This window comes from Lissotriton helveticus, chromosome 4_1, assembly GCF_964261635.1.
Source record: "Lissotriton helveticus chromosome 4_1, aLisHel1.1, whole genome shotgun sequence".
NCBI lineage: Eukaryota > Metazoa > Chordata > Amphibia > Caudata > Salamandridae > Lissotriton > Lissotriton helveticus.
Window position 1 is genome coordinate 2,069,199,848 of NC_136063.1, and position 25,520 is coordinate 2,069,225,367.

The following is a 25,520-nucleotide window of genomic DNA, read 5'->3' on the forward strand; positions in this document are numbered from 1 at the left end:
ATGCAAATTATGTAATGTGTTGATGTGTGGGTGTACTCAGACAAATAATTCAGCTATTTTGTCCTGTGGTGCATTACTCCACATTCATCAGAATACACAGGACCAGACAAGGTGCCCTTGCATGTCTTGCTTACTATCATTCATGGTATTGGGTTGGCCTTGTACATCCGTGTGTGGCACAAGAACATAAAAAATCTATGAGAAATATGGGTATGAATACCTGGCCAGTATTGGTACAATCATCCAGGGTCATGTATTATTGATAAACTTTTGTGTGATCAGTGAAGTATTCACATTTGGTAATGATGTTGACATATTTACTTTGCAACATTTATGTGGATCAGTTGAACAGTTTTCTGAGGTACCATAACTCCCATATTCCATTTATGGGTGGATCAGTGGAACAGTTTTTTGAGGTACCATAACTCCCATATTCCATTTATGGGTGGTAAGTATTTGTGTACTTTGCAAAACTCTCACTGTGTGTCCATTAAGAAAAGGCCGCTTTGTGATTCACTCTGATATTGCATAGAGAAACTATACATTGCTCATTATACCATTGCAATGGAAGTCATTGCTGTAGATGCACATACAAAGACAGCATGTGCAATTAACTTAAGGTCACCCTTCTACATCTTCAACAAAGTGTGATTGTGTTTTTGATTTCCATTATGCATGAAGAATCAACCATACAAATTTCGTAATGGTATTTTAAACATTGTTTATTTTAACACAGGTTCTGGTCCGCACAAAACACATATGCAAAATTATAATTTGGTGTCCATATTCATTTGGATACAAATGTGATCTCACATTTACATGTGTTTATTGCGATACATGTGGAGGAACAAATTGTCATTAGCAAATGTAATATAATATTTTGGAGCATGGTCAACAAGATAAACTACTGCACAAACAAAGAGTGCTGTACTGGGTTGCAAAGAAGGTTTTATGATGTCCTACACAGGAAAGATTGAAAAACTAGCCAGGGTCTTTTATCCCTGTTTATTGGGAAGTTATTCCTTGGAAACTGAGGAACTCTACATGTTCCTCCTTTTATGAGTGTTCTGGCTCCCCTGGAAGTTGTGGTGTTGGAATAGGAGGCAGCTGAGTGATGTTATCAGCCTCAGGCACACAAACATCAGAAGCAGAAGATGTAAATCTCATGTTCCCAATAAGTGCCAGTAAGGCAGCATGGTAGTCCCTGGCAAGGATTTGCTGGTTGGCCAACAAAGCAATGACATTGCTATTGAGGGCATTTGTTGATGCTATGAAGGAGTTTATCTTGACATTCAGGGACTGGATGGATGTATTAATGGCTCCCAGCTCCCTGACAACTTCACTGGTGTGAGATGAAGAAGACTGGTGTTGCTGTACCTTCTGCATCAGGACAGCAGCGATGTCAGCTAGGGAGCCATCAATCCCATGGAGCCAAGAGTAGGTGTATATGATTGCCTTCTTCAATCCGTTATTAGGGCTAAGTCCTACCGACTCCTTTAAGAGTGCCTTCTATGGTCTCCATCCCCCACCGGATTTCACCAGCCATTTGTTGTTGGACTCCTACCACTCACCATTGAAAAGTAACTTGGGGGGTCCTCAGAATCTTCAGCTGTTATGTGAAAGGTTGATGATCCATTTCCGCTCTGTGTTGGTTCATCTGGAGACCCAACAACATCGTCTTCACTTGCCAATAATGGAGGAGAAGCATCAAAAGTGTCCCGGAGCTGTTGGAAGGTGTCTCTTTCCATGTGGGGAGGGGTGGATTGGATGGTGTTAGGTTAATCATCAGAGACAGGCTGATCTCCAGATGTTGTCTGTCCCCTAGGAAAGAAACATAAATATGTTACAAAGATTCCATGGTTGAATATGACATAAGTTATTTTTGTTACATTTGGACAGTATTTTTCTTCACTTTCAAGTACACAGGATATGTGGAAAATATGTTTCTACAAGTAAATATGTGCATGTTGTACTATTGTTGCTTTTTACATTGAAATACATCTCTATTGATCACACACCCACAGTATTCACTAGGGTGCTTTTTTGTGTACATTTCATACAAAGCAATGCAGCTAGGTGGTTCGCTGCTGTGCCCTGCCTGAAAGAGTGAGTGCAAGAATGGGCCACATTTAACATGTTACAGGGCATTCCTGCTGTCTGCCTGCACTGATAAAACATTTGCTGCCTAACACCACTGCAGGAACCATTGCACCATGTAGCAAGGGTGCTTGCATTTTCTCTACCCATCAGTTTATGCCCCAGCACTAGCAACTGATGTAATATATTGTTATACCTCACACATTCCTGCACTCTGTAGAAATTAAAAATTCACTTCTCAGGGGTTCCACTGATACTCAGTCCTTTTAAACTCACAAAGAAGAACTTGACACAGAAGCTGGAATATAAAAGTACATTTTTATTAACCTCAATGAGTGAGACTACGTCACACAGAAGCCTTAGCAACTGAATGAGGCAGTCTGCCAGAATGGTCTTACTTCACGTATTATATACTCTTTATCCTGCCCCAGGCATGTAAGGGAGTTGTACCAATTACATTCCTAAACAAATGGAAAATCTGGAGAGTCAGCAGGTGAGTAGCCTTTAGGGTTTTAGCAGGATATGGGCAAAACATTATAAGTAAATAGTTCACAAAGGTTAATCTGCTTTAGATGGCACTGCAGGGCATGGCATGATTACATGTATAGTATCCCAACCCAAAAGTTAATGATTAGGAATGTCCCAAATTCAATCTCCAAAAGCCGGACAAACCTATAATTGAAAGCATAACCCATGTAATGAAGAAACATAAAAAAGAAACAGTAACAGATGATGAACAAGATAAGGCATGTGCAAGGAAACTAAAAGTTAACGATGTCCTGAACATTGATTGGCAATCTCAGACAAAGATCGATCAGGGAAATTGGCTTTGCGAGGTCAGTTTCAGGTGAAGAGGTCAGTTTCTTACAGTTCATTCCAGAGTCAGAAAGAAACCTTAGTTAATGTATATATGGACTAAGAAGGCCAGGCCACTTTGTTCGCCAGGCTATCTTCACAGGCCTACGTGAGGGCAACACAAAATGGTGGCACAATATAAAATGGAGTCAGACTCGAGAATTAGAGAACCTCAACTCTACCTTTCAAGCAGCACAGCACACCAAGCTGACTTGCTATACTGTCTTGCATGCAATTTGTGCATTATTGGACCATGGGGCCATATTTCACAAACATGCACACTACACCGAAGGCCACCTTGCTGCAGTGCATGAAAGGGGATGGATATATATATATATATATATATATATATATATATATATATATATATATATATATATATATATATATATATATATATATATATATATATATATATATATATATATTTGTGGAGATATATGTCCAGGCAGGCAGTCTCCACACTAAGCTGTACCGTAAGCCCACAGCGGGCAACACACTGCTGCATGCCGGAAGTCACCATCCGGCACACCTGATACGAAGCATCCCCTATGGAGAGATGCTTCGTGTCAGGAGAATTTGCAGTAGTGAGGATGAATGCCGGCTGGCACAATTCCAATGCAAAACACGTTTCCTTCAAAGAGGTTACATGTCTGAAGTTATAGATGGTGCAATTCTGAAAGCAAATAGAATGGACAGAACAACACTCCTGGGCTCAGGAGTGAAACATTTGAAACCACGGGTCAATGGGTTACGGGATGGATCATTGGCTACAGCAACCAACACAACAGTATTCACAAAATAATCAAGGACAATTGGTCATTACTGTCCGAAGATCCTGTTCTGGGTCCTGTTATCCCCAAATACCCTAGCATCACCTATCGCAAAGCTAGGTCTATGAAAGACAGCTTAGTATCCAGCAGCCCAGAGGTGGTAACGGGAACTTGGCTAAATGAGAGTAAAGGTTTTTTTAAATGCTTTATATGTAAAGCTTGCAAAAATGGCGTCAGTAAAACAGAAGTAAAAACGCCACTCTCGCCATTCCCTATTAAGATCAAACACAAGCTGAACTGCAAAACTGAATTTGCAGTTTATGTTTTAGAGTGCCCCTGTGGGTTAAAATATGTGGGCAGTACGAGACCACAGGTCCACAAGCGCATTCTACAGCACTTGCGAGCTATCAGTAACGTTGACCCCTCATACCCAGTGGCCAGGCATTTTGATAAATGCCATGGGAAAGATGCCTCCCTGCTGTCATACTATGTGATAGATTGTGTTCCTCCCCAGAGGAGGGGAGGTGATAGAGAGTCCCTGTTACGTAAGTTAGAGACACGTTATATCATTCTCTTGGACACTAAGGCACCACAGGGCCTGAACACAGGGGAGGACTGCCACACCTATCTATAGAATTGCCTGACCTTTGAGAGTTGCACCTTGATTTCCAATGCTTAACTGTAACTGTGTTTTTTAAGGCCAGACATATGAAACTTTAACATGTATCCTGGACGCCTTCTGATCTTTAATGTAACATTTTAATCTATACTTAACTGATTTATCAATTTTGCACTTTACACGGTAGCACTTTATGCCATCTGGATAAGTTTTGCACTAGTTATGTATTTTTGCACATAAATCAATTGTACTGTTTACCCCATATATTGACGTATATCTCAGTGGGGTATATCCCACATAAACCCATAAGTCATTTGCATCATTAGGACATTGTTTAAGTGATAATATTTATAGCTTTTAACTTTTATATGCTATTTTTAGAGGTTTTAGTGAATATTGATAAACTATTGTCGTTTAATGTATGCACACGATGATTGACTTGTATTGTGGTTTATTAACTTTGGGTTTTAGTATGTATTTTACAGACATTGTACAGAATCAAATTGGTTTATTATATGCTATAATGTGCAATTTACAGCATTCAGGCTTTAATTTACTATGTGCTGGAGAGATATAATGAGAAATAGTAATTTTTCTATTTCTATAACATGTGATGGCACCTTTGCACTTTAAATGGGTGATCAGCCCTCGTGACGTTGTCATGTGATCAAGGCTATCTTTAGCCGAAACGCGTCATGGCGGACTGGTGCTAGGTCTAAAAATCGAATAAAATAACTTTGCACCACGCTTTGGGTCTCACTGGTTCCTGTTCGCTTGTGTGGGTTTACTGCTGCGCTTACATACTTCTTGGAACTTTACATACCTCATATATATATATATATGTATATATATATATATGTAAATGTAAATGTATATATATATATCCAAAACAACAGGTTGCCCATGTAGAGACACCACACACAAAGGGGATGCGCACACAAACCGCAGGCAGCGTTGAGGTTGGCAGGCAGCAGGCGTTTCAAAGGCCATACGCGTTTCGAGCTGTAGATAGCTCTTGATCACTGGCAGCAATGAGGCAAAAGCGGGCTTCATTAGAACACCTGATTTATTGCACATTAAAGTCCCGCCCCTGTGGGCGTAACATACAAGGCATGGTGGTACTTGTAGTAGGACTAGCAGTTCTTTACCCATGTGGGCTCTGCTCTTGCTCCAAAGTAAAATGATATTGTTCCTTGTAAGGTGAAAGGCGATACCGCTTGCTTTCCTCTGCTAGTATCACCCTGCGACTCAGGCCCCCTCTGCCCGTTGAGCGCTCGTACTTACAAGCACTCGGAACCGCCATTCAGGCGTCGGGGCGTCTCCGCGGCCGGACCAGCCGCTCATAAATCCAAAACAACAGGTTGCCCATGTAGAGACACCACACACAAAGGGGATGCGCACACAAACCGCAGGCAGCATTGAGGTTGGCAGGCAGCAGGCGTTTCAAAGGCCATACGCGTTTCGAGCTGTAGATAGCTCTTGATCACTGGCAGCAATGAGGCAAAAGCGGGCTTCATTAGAACACCTGATTTATTGCACATTAAAGTCCCGCCCCTGTGGGCGTAACATACAAGGCATGGTGGTACTTGTAGTAGGACTAGCAGTTCTTTACCCATGTGGGCTCCGCTCTTGCTCCAAAGTAAAATGATATTGTTCCTTGTAAGGTGAAAGGCGATACCGCTTGCTGAGCCGCAGGGTGATACTAGCAGAGGAAAGCAAGCGGTATCGCCTTTCACCTTACAAGGAACAATTTCATTTTACTTTGGAGCAAGAGCGGAGCCCACATGGGTAAAGAACTGCTAGTCCTACTACAAGTTCCACCATGCCTTGTATGTTACGCCCACAGGGGCGGGACTTTAATGTGCAATAAATCAGGTGTTCTAATGAAGCCCGCTTTTGCCTCATTGCTGCCAGTGATCAAGAGCTATCTACAGCTCGAAACGCGTATGGCCTTTGAAACGCCTGCTGCCTGCCAACCTCAACGCTGCCTGCGGTTTGTGTGCGCATCCCCTTTGTGTGTGGTGTCTCTACATGGGCAACCTGTTTTATATATATATATATTCACAGAAAAAACCATAGGTTATAGACCATATATAGTTAGGAATTAGCATTTACAAAACCTTGAAAATTCACTGAAAAAACCATAGGTTATAGACCATATATAGTTAGGAATTAGCATTTAGAAAACCTTATTTTACTCACACAAAACCATTGAAATTCCATATATAGTTAGTTGCACTAACTATATATCGCGCACCCGCAATCCACTGCTGATGATGTCACATATTACATCATTCATGACATGGTCAGTGACATCACTGATGACATCACTGATGACATCTCAAATGACATCACTGATGACATCACTGATGACATCTCAAATGACATCACTGATGACATCATGACACACCAATACCAGTTACTACATACGCACTCACTGATTCCTACGTCTACACACACATTCACTCATTCACCCATACAATCACTCTTACATACAGTCACTCATTATTACAACACTATCATATGCACTCATACACCTATGCAGACAGTCACACACTGCCACTCATCCATGGAGTTACTCACACACCAAGTCAGTCCTGTAAAGAATCAATCACACTTCCATTTCTTCATCTATACAGTTAAACACAGAACACCATACTTCAGTGACATCACTGATGACATCACTAATGACATCTGAAATGACATCACTGATGACATCTCAAATGACATCACTGATGACATCATGACACACCAATACCAGTTACTACATACGCACTCACTGATTCGTACGTCTACACACACATTCACTCATTCACCCATACAATTACTCATACATACAGTCAGTTATTATTAGAACACTATCATATGCACTCATACACCTAGTCAGTCCTGTGAAGAATCAATCACACTTCGATTTCCTCATCTATAGTTAAACACAGAACACCATACTTTTCACACATATACTAACACATACTTACTCTCTTATACAATCACTGATACAAGTACACATTGATATGCACAGAGTCACACACCTCCCAGCCAGCCACACACACACTCAGTCTTCCATACATCCACTCATTCTTCAATATGTAAAACGTATTTAAACTTTACAAAAACACACAGACACTAGATGATGTCATCAGTGATGTCATCAGTGATGTCACTGACCATGTCATGAATGATGTAATATGTGACATCATCAGCAGTGGATTGCGGGTGCGCGATATATAGTTAGTGCAACTAACTATATATGGAATTTCAATGGTTTTGTGTGAGTAAAATAAGGTTTTCTAAATGCTAATTCCTAACTATATATGGTCTATAACCTATGGTTTTTTCAGTGAATTTTCAAGGTTTTGTAAATGCTAATTCCTAACTATATATGGTCTATAACCTATGGTTTTTTCTGTGAATTTCATTGGTTTTTTAACAGCTAATATCTGTAGCTGTAAAATGTATTCTTCTTTAAATCCAAAAATATATTTTATATGTTTATGAATAATTTTTTTTTTAAATATTTTTTTTTCTTCGTTCCCGCTTCGCGAATCGGGAAGCTTCCCGTTAGCTGACCTTGATGCCGCGAAATAGACCGCGAGCCGGTAAACGTTTCTTTACCGCAAGTGCCGCGTTAGAAAACAACATCGTGACGCCTCCCGTCCGCATGACGTTTCACGTTGTCGCGTGATACGTCATATGACGTGCTACGTTAGCGAACTGGTACGCGAAGCGAGTCGCAAAGCGCAGGTTTCTGGAAGCAAACCGGGAGGCCCTGCAAAGCGCTTAACGTAAACACAGCAAGTCATGTGACTTGGTAATAACACTTTTCATTGGTTCATTTCACTTTTGGTTTCCTAATGATGTAAGACTAGGTCATATAATCTAAAATGAACACTTTTGATTGGTTGAGAACTCTTGTTTTTCCCAAATGATGAAAATCCCTCCTTCTTTCCTCACTCTGACTTTCATCATTGTGAGAGAAAGACCCTTTGTGATCACTGAGCAATGGCTTTTTTAGTAGCTTCAGCTGGTGCTTCCCCACCACCTCCACCACATCCAAGAAAGAGTGGACCACCTGCTCAAGTTATAATTCAACAAGAAGAGGAAGAAGAGGAACAGGACGACGAGCACGAAGAGAGGCAGTTTTTGCCTGAGCAGCCCAGGACGTCTCACCGGAAAGAAAACTTCATTTGGCAATTTTTTAAAATTCCCAAAGGTCAGAAAAAAGTAAATGCAAGATACGTAACTTGCCTTATATGTCAAGATAGACTGTCCAGAGGAACCGAGAAAAAATACAGTTTCGGAAACTACACAATGCATCGCCATATGACTAGGTGGCATCCTAACAACTACAGTGCTGCACAGTTTCGGAACGACCTAGATAATCTCCCTATTATGGCCAGAAGATCTGTTGTACCGGAAGTAACGGGACCAGAGTTCAGGGAGATGGTGCCAAATATACAAATGAAATTTGGTGAAGTAAAACACATCTGCGTATTTTGCGATGGATTCATTTCCTACGGAGAAAGAAGCATCACTCTGATCAACAGAGCTATTGACTATCATATGCAAGTTTGTACGAAACGCCCAAAATAATAAATACTTCTTTTTTTGTTTTGTTGCTCCTGTTGAGCCCTTTACAATGAATCGTTTTCATTGCCCCCTCCATGAAAAACCCCAAAAAATATAAAACTGTTCAGAAAAATTCAAAAAAAGTAAAAAAATGTTCCGAAAAATAATAAAAAAAATATAAAACAACAAAAACAATAAAAAAAAAAGTTCTTTTCAGAACTACCTCCCCGTTATTAAAAAATTGGTACAATATTTGGAACTGTGCCAACCTCTATTTCTCTTAGTTCGCTTCCCAGTTCGCTCGCCGGTACGCGAACCGGAAGCGAACCAAAAACAGTAAGTATAAGGGAAGGAAACAGACACTTATGTTAAAAGAAAGACAGCTATAGGGGAGTAAACTAGAGATACTATTACCCGTAATCCACTGCTGATGATGTCACATATTACATCATTCATGACATGCTCAGTGACATCATCAACAGAGGATTGCGGGTTTTTTGGCAACGTGCCTTATCCACGGTTTAATAACGCTGCCTTTTGCTTTATATAAGTTTTCAAATTGTATGAAATATATACCAATAGGTCGTTATGAACCTTTAGGTAGTGCTTTTCTTCATGAGGTCTGGTCGCTTCCATACACATACAGATGTTTCAAAGATGATCAAGAAGTTTATCTGAATGGAGAGGAATGCACTGAGACGCCAGATCATTCACTAATGTGTAGGCACATACAGTTACACGGTTCATGCAACAAACACCGACCAAATATGGCTTGCGTGTTGCAAGGCACGCCAGTTCCTGCTATCATCCCCACGTTCAAGTTGTTGGAAAATGGTAGTTATTTGATGCTCAATAATGAAGATTGTTCTGAGTTAATTAAAAGTATTCCTTTTATCGTAACAGTAAGTGAACGGGTTATTTGCTGCAGAAATGTTCTATTTCCTCCCACACATGAACATAGGGAGTTTTCAATCTGGCCACAAATACCAACCTTGGGACAGATTTCAACGGCATGGCAAGAATAAGAGCTCTTTTGTCTCAGAGAGAGGTGGCCTTGAGTTCGGCCCGTGAAACTTTCGTGCTTCACATAGCGAACACCCGTACAGAGGTGCAGACCCTTTTCAATTCAGATTTGCCTTTCAATTTCAGCAAGATGGTTCCGACTATCTTTAACGCATCCTCCACAAAGGCCCTGGCGCACTTTTTTAAAGTTGTTACCAGTGGTCTCGTGACTTCATTTGAGAAAATCTTTGGAGTCATCCCTGCTTCCTTTCATTCTATTTTCTCCACTCTGGTTCGTGGATTGGCATTTTTACTTGCATTACCAGCGGACGCTCTTGTGCTTTTTTACATTTTTAAATATGGATGTCCCTCCTATGCAACCTCCCACCCTGCAGCTGCTGACACTGTTCCGCAATCGCATGCTAGAATATTATGGCACAATGCCGTTGGCGATATTAAGCACGGCATATGGATTATCTTTTCGATTCTCCTACTTCACCTGTGTCCAGCCTGTATTTCACTGCCTGACCTGTGATTTCGATTGGGCCATTGATTTGTGTCTCTGCGGACCGGTTTCTCCTGACGTCGACTTTAATCAGCTGATGACTCCTATCATTACTCACGAGTTGGTTTGTCCTGGCGAAAGGATTATGGCTGTGGCATTGATGCATGGACTACTTGGTCCCTGGAATTTACTGGCGGCAGCACAGTCTTTCTTGGAACAGAGCTTTCTTGAAAACCCACCGAGCTGTCCTCTGATGGTGATAGAGGATCCGGTGCTGGGAGAGCACGTATGTTCTTTTCCGCTTTTAAATTGGATGGCTGAACTGTTTTCGGATGAAGACGGTGACTTCCTATTGGAGGCTGTTGCAGCTTATTTTGCATACACAGTTATGTCATAGACCTTTTTCATGTTTGATATGCTGAGTACTAGCATTTCATTGACAATTCATTGACTTATTTGTCAAGTTTTTATTATTTACCTTGCCTATTGGCTTAAGACTCGATAAAGTACTTGGCTGTTTTATTTTTCTTTAGCATTAAATTTTCCTAGTTTTTAATGGTTTACCTTGCGGACCGTCCACATATAAACTTGCAATCTGCTCTCATGAGATGGCACTTCTATTATCTTATTCAGTTTGTTTCCGGATCATGGGGAGGTGTCATCTAGGTCCTGGATATCTTTACACCGTGTTAAGTTAGCATGGGCTCATTACCGGTTTAAACGCCATTTTTCCTTTTTTGCAACTTCTGCACACGACACTTAGTTGTTGCTTTAGCTTTCCACCTAGTAGTTCATTGTGGTTTACATGAGAATAATATGTTATTGCTCTACTATCTGCTTTGCTTGTTAAACTATATCTGTACAGCGAGTGCTAAAGTTTCAAGAACAACACGATACAGAATTGTTATGAGGTCTGATCTCCACGACTTCATACTCATAACATAAGTGCAACTTCTGCCAATTCTGGGCATGAGGCGGGTTTTATATTGCTTTGCCGAACACACATACACAACAGTTGACATGAAGAGAGAGCTGGTGTATGCTGATGTGATTCCTTCAAATCTAAGACACTAAAGTATGGGCACGCCCTAAACCAACACAAAGAGACCTTCTTAGCAAATAATATACTATGTGTATTAGGGAGGGTGAGATATAAGCAGCCGCGGGCCGTGGAGGGAGTTACGGTGAGGCAGGGAGGCGGGGAGGGGGAGAAGCAGGGTGGAGCCCTCTCTACCTTGCCCCTCCCCCTCCCCGCCTCCCTGCCCCACCGTAACTCCCTCCACGGCCCGCGGCTGCTTATAAGTGTTGCTAACTCTTATTCATTTACAGCATGTTAACATACTGTCACCATTCGCTTTTTATGTACTAGTAACTATGCTGGTAATTTTGCCACTGATAATATGTGTACTTGTATTCTCCACCCTGCTTCTCCCCCTCCCCGCCTCCCTGCCTCACCGTAACTCCCTCCACGGCCCGCGGCTGCTTATAAGTGTTGCTAACTCTTATTCATTTACAGCATGTTAACATACTATCACCATTCGCTTTTTATGTACTAGTAACTATGCTGGTAATTTTGCTACTGATAATATGTGTACTTGTATTATCTAAGATACTACGCCTGAGAAGACGGCATTAGTAAATAAACATTTCAAATACACATGTGTTCTTCTTAACTCCATGTTCTGGTTTCTAAGAAATATATAACGACCGACTGTTCATGAGTTCCACGTATCCTGAGGTACTATAAGTTCATATTCTGGATTGTCTAAACATTGAGAGTTTGTTATATCCAATGTGACACTGTACCTAGCTTGCTAAGGAGTTTTTGATTACTAACGTGAGTTTTGGGACACCCTAATTCGCCGAGGTTCCAATCCTCTGTCCACAGTTCTGTGTGAGAACAGAAACCCTGCGACAGGGGCACCCCCGACCCTTGCTGGAGCTTCATCACACTTGCGATACAACTCCAGCAATGCGCCACCTTTACGGCACAGATACATCACGCATCTGTGCTGTTTTTGCCCCATGATGCGCCGCATTGTAAATGCAGCACACCATAGGTGACGGAACAGCGGCACAGAATGACTAACACATCCCTGGTGATGCGCCAGTCATCATAAATGTATCCCTATGCTTCTTATCTTGTTAGAGATGAACCGCCATATGTATCATCAAAGTTTTTTGCATTTCCTAAATAGCGAACTTTAAGGAATAAATAGCGATTCTTTACCATTCCTAGTTTGCGATTAGCTATTTGCTAATTACAAATTACCCATTCATTTCCTTCGTTTCCATAGGGCGGTTGGACTCACTTTTAGCTCGAACGGCTGAATGGATTTCCACGAAACTTGGCAAAATTGTAGGGACTGGTAGCCCGATGTGCCTTTGCTATGTCTCAAGATATATGCTCCAGTGGTTTTTACGAAAATTAACTTTGAAAAATATATATTGGGCTACATTGGCCTATATATATGTTGGAGCCCAAATGTAGCCCAATGTAGCCCAATGAAGCCCAATGTAGCCCAATGTAGCCCAAAGATGGCCGCCAGACACACAAAAAAACAAATGTAGCCCAAATATCAGCCAGATGTAGCCCAACTATAGCCCAGTGACAGAATGACCAATCAGCTTCGCAAACCTCCGTTACGCGAAGCGGAGCGCTGTTACAGATATATATCTTTTTTTAAACGTTAATTTCTCAAAATCCACTGGAGCACATATATTGAGACCTACAAAAGGCACATCGGGCTACCAGTCCCTACAATTTTGCCAAGTTTCGTGCAAATCCATTCAGCCGTTCGGGCTAAAAGTGAGGCCAACCGCCCTATGGAACACTCAATGTTAAAAACACGTTTTGGGACCCCCCTTTTTTCTCGGCCCCCCCTTGACGAACCCCCCCCAAATTTTCAAGGGCTGCTCAGAAACAAAATGTGCAATTTTCCTGAAAATTTCAGCCAATTCCGTCCACAAACGCTAAAGTTATTAGACATAGAATTTTCAAAAATCCCATAGAGAAAAAATCCTAACTATATATACCTACTGGCGACCGCCAGTAGGTAATATATATATATATATATATATATATATATACAATGATTCACATTTTTCAGGGGAGTCCTGTAGTTTCCTAGCACACACAGTGATCTCCAGACTCTACAGACAAGAAACTAAGGACCATCTCTGAAGTGGATAACCTTCTTCATAATTGGAAGTATGCAACAGCTCAAGCTCGCTCCATTCCCTCAGAACCCAAGGAGCTTATATGCAGAGTACCAAAAATCTTTTCACTTAGCCCTGCTCTCTTAAACGTATAAATGACTCCTCTAGCAAGTATCATGCAGACCCAGGGCCTCTACATCAATACTCTTAAACTGATAACACCCAGATCATACAATAGCTCTCAGGAGATACTAACACCACCAAAAGTTGATACATTATGCCATTGACCAACATGGCTAACTTTATGTGACATAAGTAGTTCATACTCAACCTAATAAGATGGAAATTATGATATTCTTTAACATGAACTCACCCGGCTTGGCCACATAACTAGACCCTCACCTCTTACCCTCCAACCACCATAGAAACCTGTCCATCATCCTGAACACCAACCTCACCATGAGACTTCAAATTGCCTCCATTCCCTCCACCTGCTTTCAAATATTTTGCATATTCAGAAATGTCTTCATATGGCTCCCTCTGTCACCTGTAAAACCATCACCCAAGTCATTGTCACATGGAGACTGTACTTCACCAATGCCTTCTATTTCAGCATCTCTGCACATCTGCTACATTTGAGACAAATTATCCAACACACCACTGACAGATTATTACTCAACATACCTTGAGGCAAGCACATCACACCCATCCCAGACAAAAATACTTGCTCTCCATTCAGATATACTGCCAGTTCAAGATGCTCAAACACACCTAAAAGGCACTACACTACAAGGGCCCCACCTAGCTCACACACCATCTAAACCTCCACCAACCAATTATGAACCTCCGCTCTGCTTCACTTGCACTCACCCACACCCCATATCCATTTGAGCAAGACAGGAGGTAGAGTGCTCTCTTACATGGCAGGCTAAGCCCAGAATAACCTGTCCCAGCACACCAGGACAGCTGCGTCAAATAAGGATTTGTGCTAGAAACTGACTCTTCAAATGATCCTACTTGCAGAGCATGCACCTCCCCAGCACCTGGAAACCTTCTCGGGGACAAGTTGACCCTCTTCAAAGCCACATTAACTAAATTTACATTGCAGTATACTTTTGGCTGCCTAGCCCCAACACAAGTACACAGGGGTCTATTTATTAAGATTTAACACCGTGTTTGCAACACAAAAGTGACGCAAAATGATGCTAAATCTTTGTTTGTCTATTTACTTAGCAGCGTAAACCCTGTTTTACGCTTGGAAATAACTTGAAAGTAACGCAAAGCAGCGCATAGCGCTGCTTTGCATTAGTCAGCGCCAAGGGGGCATTGGCGTTCCCATGCAACCACCCAAGGTTTCTGGCGCTAACCCTATTTACTTAAAAAAGTAGACAAGGTTTAACGTCAGAAAATAGCACCCATTTTAGATAGGCGCTATGAAGGAGGAATGTTTTTATTTTTCCTTTCTTTTCCGACTTTGCATGTACAGCACACATACAAAGTGGGAACAGGTTTGTAGTTAGTCTAAGCATAGTCTTTTGTACTGGAAGATAATTCTTCCAGTACAAAACATGTGCTAGGCTCATGGAGACACTCTTGCACTGTGGTTCAAAGGTGTGTCATTGGCGCACAGCTGCACTTTTCTGCATCGACGTTTAGGACAGGGGAGAAGAGTGCCATATTTCTGTACATATGGAGCTCTCCTGCTCTTTCCTTTTTGCTCAGTGCAGCATTTGCGGCTGCTGCACTACCAGGCGTGAGAAACTGCTAATTCTGGCCCTTAGTACCAGGGACGGAACTCAAAAGTGTGTGATCCCGAAACGTCTTCAAATGTTGTGCATTTTAGGACAGTGCACCATATGTGGGAAAGGGAGCTCTGCTCCCCACACTTTCTTCAATAAGTCTCATGTTGAATCTGGGCAGTCTTTCTGGTGTGTAGTATCTTCTGTGTAATATTGTAAGGCTAAATTCCACCCCATCTATGCTCGGTGAGAGTTATGTATACCAGCCCATTCTTTCCCTCTGAGCACAAAGTTTAATTATTTCTCCCATGACCTTGTAAAACTCCATTTGGGCAGGGTTCAGCCGATCGTAGTACCTGGTACAGTCTCAATGTTGGGTGTCTTTTTGTCTGCTGTTTGCAAGGGGTCCTCAAAGACGATCAGTTCCCTTGATGTCTGGACCTAATTGTGTGGGGCAAAGTCAAATATCGCAGGTGGGTTTAACTGAACATTTCTCCTTCTCTCAAGTTGAAGCCAGCCCTGTTTAATAGTGCTCTCGCTAATAACGTCTTCGAAATTTAGGTATCTGTGTCCTTCTCAATTTTCAAATGCTTCCCTGTTTATTCCTAGTCGGAAACCAGTTTCTGTAGGAGGTGGAATGGTAGCTCATCAACCCGGTATTAAATCTGGCTAGACAGCACAGGTGTCGCCTGATGTAATGTGATCAGCCTAAAAAGAGAATTCAGGAGTACTAGAGAAAGAGGTTTGGCTCTGCCCACATGTTGGTAGCCACAAGTACGTTTTGATTGAGCGGACATTATGTGCTTCCACAGAAAACAAGCATTGGCAAAGCCAATAGTTTGCACCTATGCAAGAACTATTGTCTTTGACAATGTGCTTTAGCAATGTTGGGTATCACACCGGGGATCTTGAGGGATAGACCCAACCAGAAACGTACTAGTCCCTTAATTCGAAAAAACTCACAAAGAAGTATGTCTGATGTGTTCTACAAAGAGGGGGGGCAAGTAAATCAAAACGTGAAAATGTGACAGAACTACTGAAAGAGGAATCCTTTTTTAGGACAAGAACCCTCACTAACCCGAGGGTGACATGATTCATCATTGGATTCCCTCCTCACACCCGGACTGCAAGATCCATGGTGTGGGCGACAACTCTCAGAATGGAGAGGAGTTGAGGTACCCAATGATGAAGCATGTCACCCTCGGGTGAGTGAGTGTTCTCGTCCTAAAAAAAGGATTCCTGTAGAAATATTGCACACCAGTGTGGCTGCCGTTCAGCATAGCTAAAAGTAAATGGAGTAGGGTGGTGTGGGGTAGATTGGAATTGTGGTAGATTGGGATAGATTGGGGTATATTGTGGTGGGTAGATTGGGGCAGATTGTGGTGAGGTAAGTTGTGGTGGGGTAAAATGGGAAAGGTTGGGGGGTGGTAGATTTGGGTAGTTTGGGTGGAGTAGATTTTGTTGGCAGATTTGGGTGGGGGAGATTGTGGCAGAATGGGGTGGGGTACATTGGGGCGGGTTGGGTTAGATTGGAGCAGGTTTGGGTTGATTGAGGTGGGGTACATTGGGATTGGGTAGATTGGGATGGGTAGATTGGAGTGGGGTAGATTGGGATAGGTAGATTGGAGTGGGGTAGATTGGGTGGGGTACAATGGTGTAAATTGGAGTGTGGTAGATAGGAGTGGGTACACTGGAGTGGGGTACATTGGGTTACATTGGAGTGGGGTAGGTTGAAGTACATTGTAGTGAGGTAGATTGGAGTAGTTGGAGTGGGCTAAATTGGGGTAGGTAGGAGTAGATTGGAGTGTGGTAGATTAGGGTAAATTTGATTGGGGTAGATTTATGTAAAATAAATTGGAGTGGGGCACAATGTGGTAGATTGGGCTGGAGTAGATTTAAGTGTGGTAGATTGGGGTGGGGTAGATTGGGTGTGGTAGATTGGGGTGGATGGAGGTGGGGTAGATTGGAATATATTGAGGTGAGATAGATTGGGCTAGAATGATTGAGTAATTGGGGGTGGGATAGATAGCAGTGGGGTAGATTGTGGTGGACTGGAGTGGGATAGATTGTGGTAGATTTTAGTGGGGTGGTGTGGGGTCAATTGGAGTGGGGTAGATGGGGTAGATTGGAGTGGGATAGATGGGGTAGAGTAGAGTGGGTTAGATTGGGTGTGGTAGATTGGAGTGGGGTAGACTGGGTTTGGTTGGGTAGGGTAGATTGGGGGGTACATTAGAATGTGGTAGATTGGAGTGGGATAGATTGGAGTGGGTAGATTGAAATGGCATAGATTGGAGTGGGGTAGATGGGGTAGATTGGAGTGGGATAGATGGGGTAGAGTAGAGTGGGTTAGATTGGGTGTGGTAGATTGGAGTGGGGTAGACTGGGTTTGGTTGGGTAGGGTAGATTGGGGGTACATTAGAATGTGGTAGATTGGAGTGGGATAGATTGGAGTGGGTAGTTTGAAATGGCATAGATTGGAGTGGGGTAGATTGGATTGGGGTAGGGTAGATAGGAGTGGGTTAGATTGGAGTAAATTGGAGTGGTGTAGAGGGAAGTGGTGTAGATTTTAGTGGTATATATTGGGGTTGATTGTAGTGAGTAGAGTGGGGTGGGGTAGATTGGAGTGTGGCAGAATGGGGTGGGGTAGATTGTGGTAGATTGGAGTGGGGCAGATTGGGGTAGATTGGACTGGAGTAGTTTGAGGTTGATTGGGGTGAGGCTGATTGGATTGGGGTAGATTGGAGTGGGGGTAGAGAGGGGTAGATTGGTGTGGGGTAGGGAGGGGTAGAATTGGAGAGGGGTCGATAGTGGTGGACTTGAGTGGGGTAGATTGTGGTAGATTGGAGTGACGGTAGAGTGGAGTAAATTAGAGTGGGGTGGATGGGGTAGAGTGGAGTGGGGTACATGAGGATAGAGAGGAGTGAGTGGAATGAGTTATATAGGGTGGGGTAGATTGAAGTGGTGTATACTGAGGTAGGTTGGGTGGGGTACATTGGAGTGGGGTACATTAGAATGGTTACATTGGAGTGGGGTAGGTTAAGGTAGATTGGAGTGGGTTAGAGTGGAGTGGGGTGGACTGGAGTAAATTGGAATAGTGTAGAATGAAGTGGTGTAGATATTAGTGGGGTAGATTATAGTGGGTAAAGTGGATTATATCGGAGTAAATTGGAGTGGGATAGATTGGAATGAGATAGATGAGGTAGAGTGGAGTGTGGTAGATTGGGGCGTAGAATGGGGTAGATTGGAGTGGGGTAGATTGGAGTAGATTCGGTTGGGTAGATTGGGACAGACTGAAGTGGGGTGAAGTAAGTTTGATTGGAGTTGGGTGGAGTTTGATAAATGAAGAATGAGAGCAATAGCACATGGAGGAAGGGGGAGAAGCAGTGCCATGAAGATGGAGGAGCAGTAGAGATAGATTGGGCTAGGAAGATTGAATATTTTGAAGTGGGATAGATAGCAGTGGGGTAGATTGTGGTGGACTGGAGTGGGATAGATTGTGGTAGATTTTAGTGGGGTGGTGTGGGGTAAATTGGAGTGGGGTAGATTGGAGTGGGGTAGATGGGGTAGAGTGGAGTGGGTTAGATTGGGTGTGGTAGGATGGAGTGGGGTAGACTGGGTTTGGTTGGGTAGGGTAGATTGGGGGTACATTAGAATGTGGTAGATTGGAGTGGGATAGATTGGAGTGGGTAGATTGAAATGGCATAGATTGGAGTGGGGTAGATGGGGTAGATTGGAGTGGGATAGATGGGGTAGAGTAGAGTGGGTTAGATTGGGTGTGGTAGATTGGAGTGGGGTAGACTGGGTTTGGTTGGGTAGGGTAGATTGGGGGGTACATTAGAATGTGGTAGATTGGAGTGGGATAGATTGGAGTGGGTAGTTTGAAATGGCATAGATTGGAGTGGGGTAGATTGGATTGGGGTAGGGTAGATAGGAGTGGGTTAGATTGGAGTAAATTGGAGTGGTGTAGAGGGAAGTGGTGTAGATTTTAGTGGTATATATTGGGGTTGATTGTAGTGAGTAGAGTGGGGTGGGGTAGATTGGAGTGTGGCAGAATGGGGTGGGGTAGATTGTGGTAGATTGGAGTGGGGCAGATTGGGGTAGATTGGACTGGAGTAGTTTGAGGTTGATTGGGGTGGGGCTGATTGGATTGGGGTAGATTGGAGTGGGGGTAGAGAGGGGTAGATTGGTGTGGGGTAGGGAGGGGTAGAATTGGAGAGGGGTCGATAGTGGTGGACTTGAGTGGGGTAGATTGTGGTTGATTGGAGTGACGGTAGAGTGGAGTAAATTAGAGTGGGGTGGATGGGGTAGAGTGGAGTGGGGTACATGAGGATAGAGAGGAGTGAGTGGAATGAGTTATATAGGGTGGGGTAGATTGAAGTGGTGTATACTGAGGTAGGTTGGGTGGGGTACATTGGAGTGGGGTACATTAGAATGGTTACATTGGAGTGGGGTAGGTTAAGGTAGATTGGAGTGGGTTAGAGTGGAGTGGGGTGGACTGGAGTAAATTGGAATAGTGTAGATTGAAGTGGTGTAGATATTAGTGGGGTAGATTATAGTGGGTAAAGTGGATTTTATCGGAGTAAATTGGAGTGGGGTAGATTGGAATGAGATAGATGAGGTAGAGTGGAGTGGGGTACATAGGGGCGTAGATTGGTGTGGTGTAGATTGGAGTAGATTTGGTGGGGTAGATTGGGACAGACTGAAGTGGGGTGAAGTAAGTTTGATTGGAGTGGGGTGGAGTTTGATAAATGAAGAAGGAGAGCAGTAGCACATGGAGGAAGGGGGAGAAGCAGTGCCACGAAGATGGAGTTGCAGTAGTGAGATGAAAAGGGAGGGGAAGCGGCGCCAGGAGGAAGTGAGAGCATTATAACGATGAAGTGCACGCTCCTCTCTATTATCAATAGTTGAGAAGGCAATTTGTTTTGAAAATAAACAAATACTTTTCAGTCCCAGGACACATTTATCCCATTGCAGGCACGGAAGAAAACCCCAACAATCCAGTTTCAAATGCTTGGCAGCTGTTTTAAATGTAAGTATATTGTTATTAAAATCTATTCATTTTGTGTCATTTATTTCCTTTGCATAAAATTTGAGTTGCTCCAGGCGAAGAACTGTAATATTGGCAAATTCTGTTTCACTGCATATCAGCTTAATTTCTTATTAGTCCGTAACTGCAATGAGGAGAAAGCCGTTCCAGGGTTGATATGCATGCCCATAATGCCATGGGCTCTGATTGCTGATTTAGGCTGCTTCCTTCTTTTAATTGTCTTTTAGTCACATCAGCAATATGTTTGAAAGTTGCCAGTAGACAGTGGGCCCTCATTTTCAAAATCGAACTCACTTTAAAACACTTCCAGATTAGGGCTTTATATACTGTTCTGTTTGATTTCGCTGTAGCTCAGGTTGAGTCTGGAAAACATTGCAGCTTCTCCAGCTTCCAAGTGCAAAGAGGAAGCAACAACAGCTATTGAGAAGAAGGGTGTTGGGGGAAGCAACATGGAATACTGAGCTAGTGTAATTTTTTGTTTGTTTTTCTAAAAGAAATAGGAACATTAAGTAGCAAGCACTCGTATGGGGTGCTTTTGTGCGCGCTACAAATTTCGTTTTATTAATTAAATTGTGTACCTACCTGCAATGATCCATATGCCTGCTTTTAGCACCCTCCACCCTGCCCCTCCCCCTCCCCGCCTCCCTGCCCCACCGTAACTCCCTCCACGGCCCGCGGCTGGCAACACGAATGGGGAAAGGAGCAAGTAAAAACACATGCACTCATATGGAGTGAGTAAACATAATTATAAAAAGGAAAACGGGAGCAGTGGGTGGATACAAGTACTTGGTCCCTGCTCTAAGGAGATAGCCATACACAACATGCCATGGCAAACTGCAAAGAAGGATATAAGAGCAACGTTGCAGCTAACAAATAGTAAGGCTGTGGGTGGGTGGGCTGTAGCCCACCAGATGTAAACAACATGTCCTGAAGAGACAGCGCATGTGCTGCCTAGCTGAGACCGTAAAAAGTGTGTACTCTCAGTAAAACTATGATTATTTTGTATATTTATCCAGCTTCCTGAGCTAGCAACTGTATGACTGCCTGAGCTTGAACTTTCAGGGACATGTGACATTGCAATGCTATAAAGTGTCTTAGATAACAAGATAATTTACAATGTTTGTATTTATCTGGCAGCAGCACAGATGGGAGCACAGCAGTCGTGCGAAATGAATTACAGTTCCTAAACTCTCCCCTTCCATTATTAACTGTAACTTCACAGTGCAGTTTTGCATTTGAGAGCAGGAGGGGAAGCCCAGGGCTACATTCATCTATTTGGATTGCTGGGCCTTGCTTGACAGTGCAGCTGTTGCTTAAACTTAGGTGATCAACGGAAAAGAGCTTTCAGAGTACTACTTGTGAGAAGTTGGCCTGATATATAGTGCTCACTATTCTAGTGATCACTTTGTATCATACCAACAACCCTTATTGATGATTGGTTGTAAGTCAACCTTATTAGACCAGCTATCCTAGTAGCGTGGACAAGAGCAGTCTTTAGGCTAAACTCTAGAGGGCGTGTTAAGCCAGCTGTTTTACCATCACATATACCCCTTGAACACCAAGTGAAAGGACACCACACAAGTTGTTATAAAAATATAGGATATTTATTAATAACAAGTCTACCCTGAACTCTTTATGAGTCAGGGAGCTAAGCACAATACAAAACTCTTATGAAAATACCTCAAGTTGCACAATTTACACAAATGCCCGAGGGGCAAGAAAAACCATATACACAAAAAGTGGAATGCGAAATACTAGCAGGTAAGTAACAAGATCCAGAGGCTTCAGGATCGCTAGGACTACACTACTGAACCCTAAGGTTAGGAGCAGGAGGCCTAGGGAGATCGGGTGCAGAGTGTGCACTCTCACGCGGGATGCGGGAAGATGTCTATGGATGCTAGCGTTTCTAAAGTTACTGTTTCCGGACGAATCCGACTAGGTAGACTAAAAACGAAAAAGGATCTGGACACTTGGATAGTGAACCTGTGCTGGAGCACCCAAATACTCAGATTACCTATCCCAGGGGCCGCGGCTGCATAGGGTTCAAAAGACGTCGGGAATCCTCGTTGAAGTCTATGGAGCCTGAAAGAAGAAGTTGCTGGCAGGCGACCAGTGAAGATGTTTGGAGTGATCCAAGCCTGGATCGGGGTTGAAGACGACCTGAAAGCAGAGGGGACTCAGTTCTTAATCACTAGCCAGTGATTGAGTGGGCACCAGGATGGCACCGGATGAGGGCACCTCGATCAGGTGAGTGGGCGACGCTGGACTCTGCAGTCACACGGGCCGCGTCGGCGTCGGCGTCCAGGCTGGAGGTGCGAGCTGTCCCACGAGGCTGTCGGCTGTCGGCGATGCTGGACTCAGGATTTGAGCAACAAACCTTGGCAAAGGCAAGCCCACGCGGTGAAGTCAAGATGGCGTCTGGAGTGAACCAGGAGGGTCCAGGGCACTTCTTGTTGGGCAAGAAGCAAGGGCCAGTCTAGGGGACCTAGACCAGCGGTGAAAACGTCGTGGTACGTCGTCAAGAGGGTCACTAGCCAACGGGCAAGTGACGGGACAACGTGGCAAGCAGCAAAGAAGCAGAAGGGCCCCACGCAGACCTCGTGGATCCTGGGGGGCTGGACTTCGGTGCTGGAGCTACTTAGGGTTAGGGCTTCTCAAACCCCAGTGCACTCACTCGAGGGTCCCTCGGTGGTCGTGCTGGTTAAGCGTCGTGCTGGTCCTGAAGATAGCCGGTCCCTCGGGTCTCGTCACACCCACGAATCTCAGCTGGGCTGATGATGCAGGTAGAGGTCAGAGATGGCAGGGAATCCGGGTCTCGTCGAGCTGGGCAGTCTTGATCCGGAGGATGGACGTGCAGCAAACCGCAAGCGCTTAGATGGTGCCTGCTGGTGCAGGGTGGCTACTCCTTTGCCACAAGGGAGAGTCTTCAGAAAAAGTCAAGAGTTCCTTTCGTGGACAGTAGTTCAAGATTCAGAATGATCTAATTTGGGAAGGGGGCCTGCTCCTACCTTTATCCAAAGAAAAGGGGCTGGCACGCGACTAGGTCCTGCCCTATGGGTGGGACCAGGAGGGGGGTGGTTACACCCCTCTCCTTTGTCCGGTCTCTCCCCAGCTCAGGGGCTGGGGTGCCCCAGGAACTGGTTTGAGCCGGCATATGCACAGTGAGCACCGGGGTGCCACTTGCAGTCACCTTCCTTTCAGCCCTGCCTACCTGGGATACACAAAATCCTGTCTGGGATGGTGCTAGCACCGCCCCTGACAGGAAACCCTTTGTCCAGGCCTCCATTGCTGGAAGGACTCCCAGCAGCAGGAGGGCAGACTTGTGTCTCGGTGGCAGCATCCATTTTGTGGAGCTGAGGCTGTGTCTGACTTTAACCGGGGTTCACAGTTACATACATGTCGTGTCCCTCTAGAAGGGTGGAATGCTAACCCCGTCACCAGAATTGGCGAGGGGTTAGTATTCCAATTCGTATGACACCTTACTCGACATGTTTTGATAATGCTATACCAAAGTTAGCATTTAACCGCGAGGATTATAATGCACTTAAGAGTATATGGTATAGCGTTATCATGGAACAGCTATCAGGACTTGGTTCCGCAAGCTACAAATGGGCTCAGCTCATGCCAGAGCACCATCTCACATAATTCCAAGCACTCTGCCTTCAGGATTGATAAGGCCTGCCATAGGAGTGACTGATAGGAATATATGTGTCCATTTTAGGGTTAGATATAGGAATACTATATCTAAAGCAAAGGGTGTTTACACCACCTTGCCCCAGCTGTCGTGCAGCCAGTTGTGTCTGTTTGGGTGGCCAGCCAGGGGTGGCATAATACATGCTTCAGCCCCTGGTAGGCCCTGGGTACACCTATGCCCTGGATACCTAAGGTATGCTGTACAGGTACTGATAAGGTGGCCCAGTACCAATTGGTAAAATGCACCTAAGGTACATGGCTGTAATTTAGAGAGAGAACAGCCAGGCTGTGGGTCTGATTAGCAGGCCCACAGCCAGGGAAAGTCGTAAACCAGTAAAGCAAAAAGCAAAAATCTGGGGTGGCCATGGGATTGCAGACCCCACTCTCCTACATAACCCCCCCCCCCAAACTTAGGGACATTAAACTAACCTTGACCAGGTGAGTCTTCTTGCTCTAAGTGGAAGTACCTAGAGAGACCATCTGCATTACCATGGTCAGTCCCTGGGCGGTGCTCCACTGTAAAGTCCATCCCCTGTAGGGAAATGGACCACCTAAGAAGTTTGGGGTTTTCACCCTTCATTTGATTTAGCCATAAGAGGGGCTTATGGTCGGTCTGAATCTTGAAGTGAGTCCCAAACAAGTATGGCCTCAACTTCTTCAGGGCCCAAACCACAGCAAAGGCCTCCCTCTCAATAGCTGACCAACGTTTCTCTCTAGGGGTCAGCCTTCTGCTCATAAAAGCAATGGGCTGGTCATGACCATCAATATTCAGCTGAGATAGAACAGCTCCCACACCCAACTCAGAAGCATCTGTTTGGACAATGAAGATTTTGGAGTAGTCGGGACTCTTGAGAATAGGTGCAGTGCACATGGCCTGCTTTAGGTCATCGAATGCCTTCTGACAGCTGACTGTCCACTGAACTTTCTTTGGCATTTTCTTACTTGTCAGGTCATTAAGTGGTGTCACAATGGACCCATAATTTCTGACAAATTTCCTGTAATAACCAGACAGGCCCAAGAAAGCTCTGACCTGTGTCTGGGTGGTTGGAGGAGCCCAGTCCTTTATGGCCTGTATCTTGCTCTCCAGAGGTTGAACTTGGCCTCCACCTACAAGGTGGCCCAAGTATACAACTTGACTCTGCCCTATCTGGCACTTAGTAGCCTTGATAGTGAGGCCTGCCTTTTGCAGGGCCTCCAAAACTTTCCTCAGGTGGATCAGGTGATCCTCCCAGGTGGAGCTAAAGACAGCAATATCGTCTAGATATGCTGCACAAAAGTCATCCAACCCAGTGAGAACTTGGTTCACCAACCTTTGAAAAGTGGCAGGGGCATTTTTCAAACCAAAGGGTATCACCACAAATTGGTAATGACCTCCTGGGGTAGAAAATGTTGTCTTGGCCTTGGCATCCTCAGCTAACCTGATTTGCCAATAACCAGCTGTTAGGTCAAATGTACTTAAGAA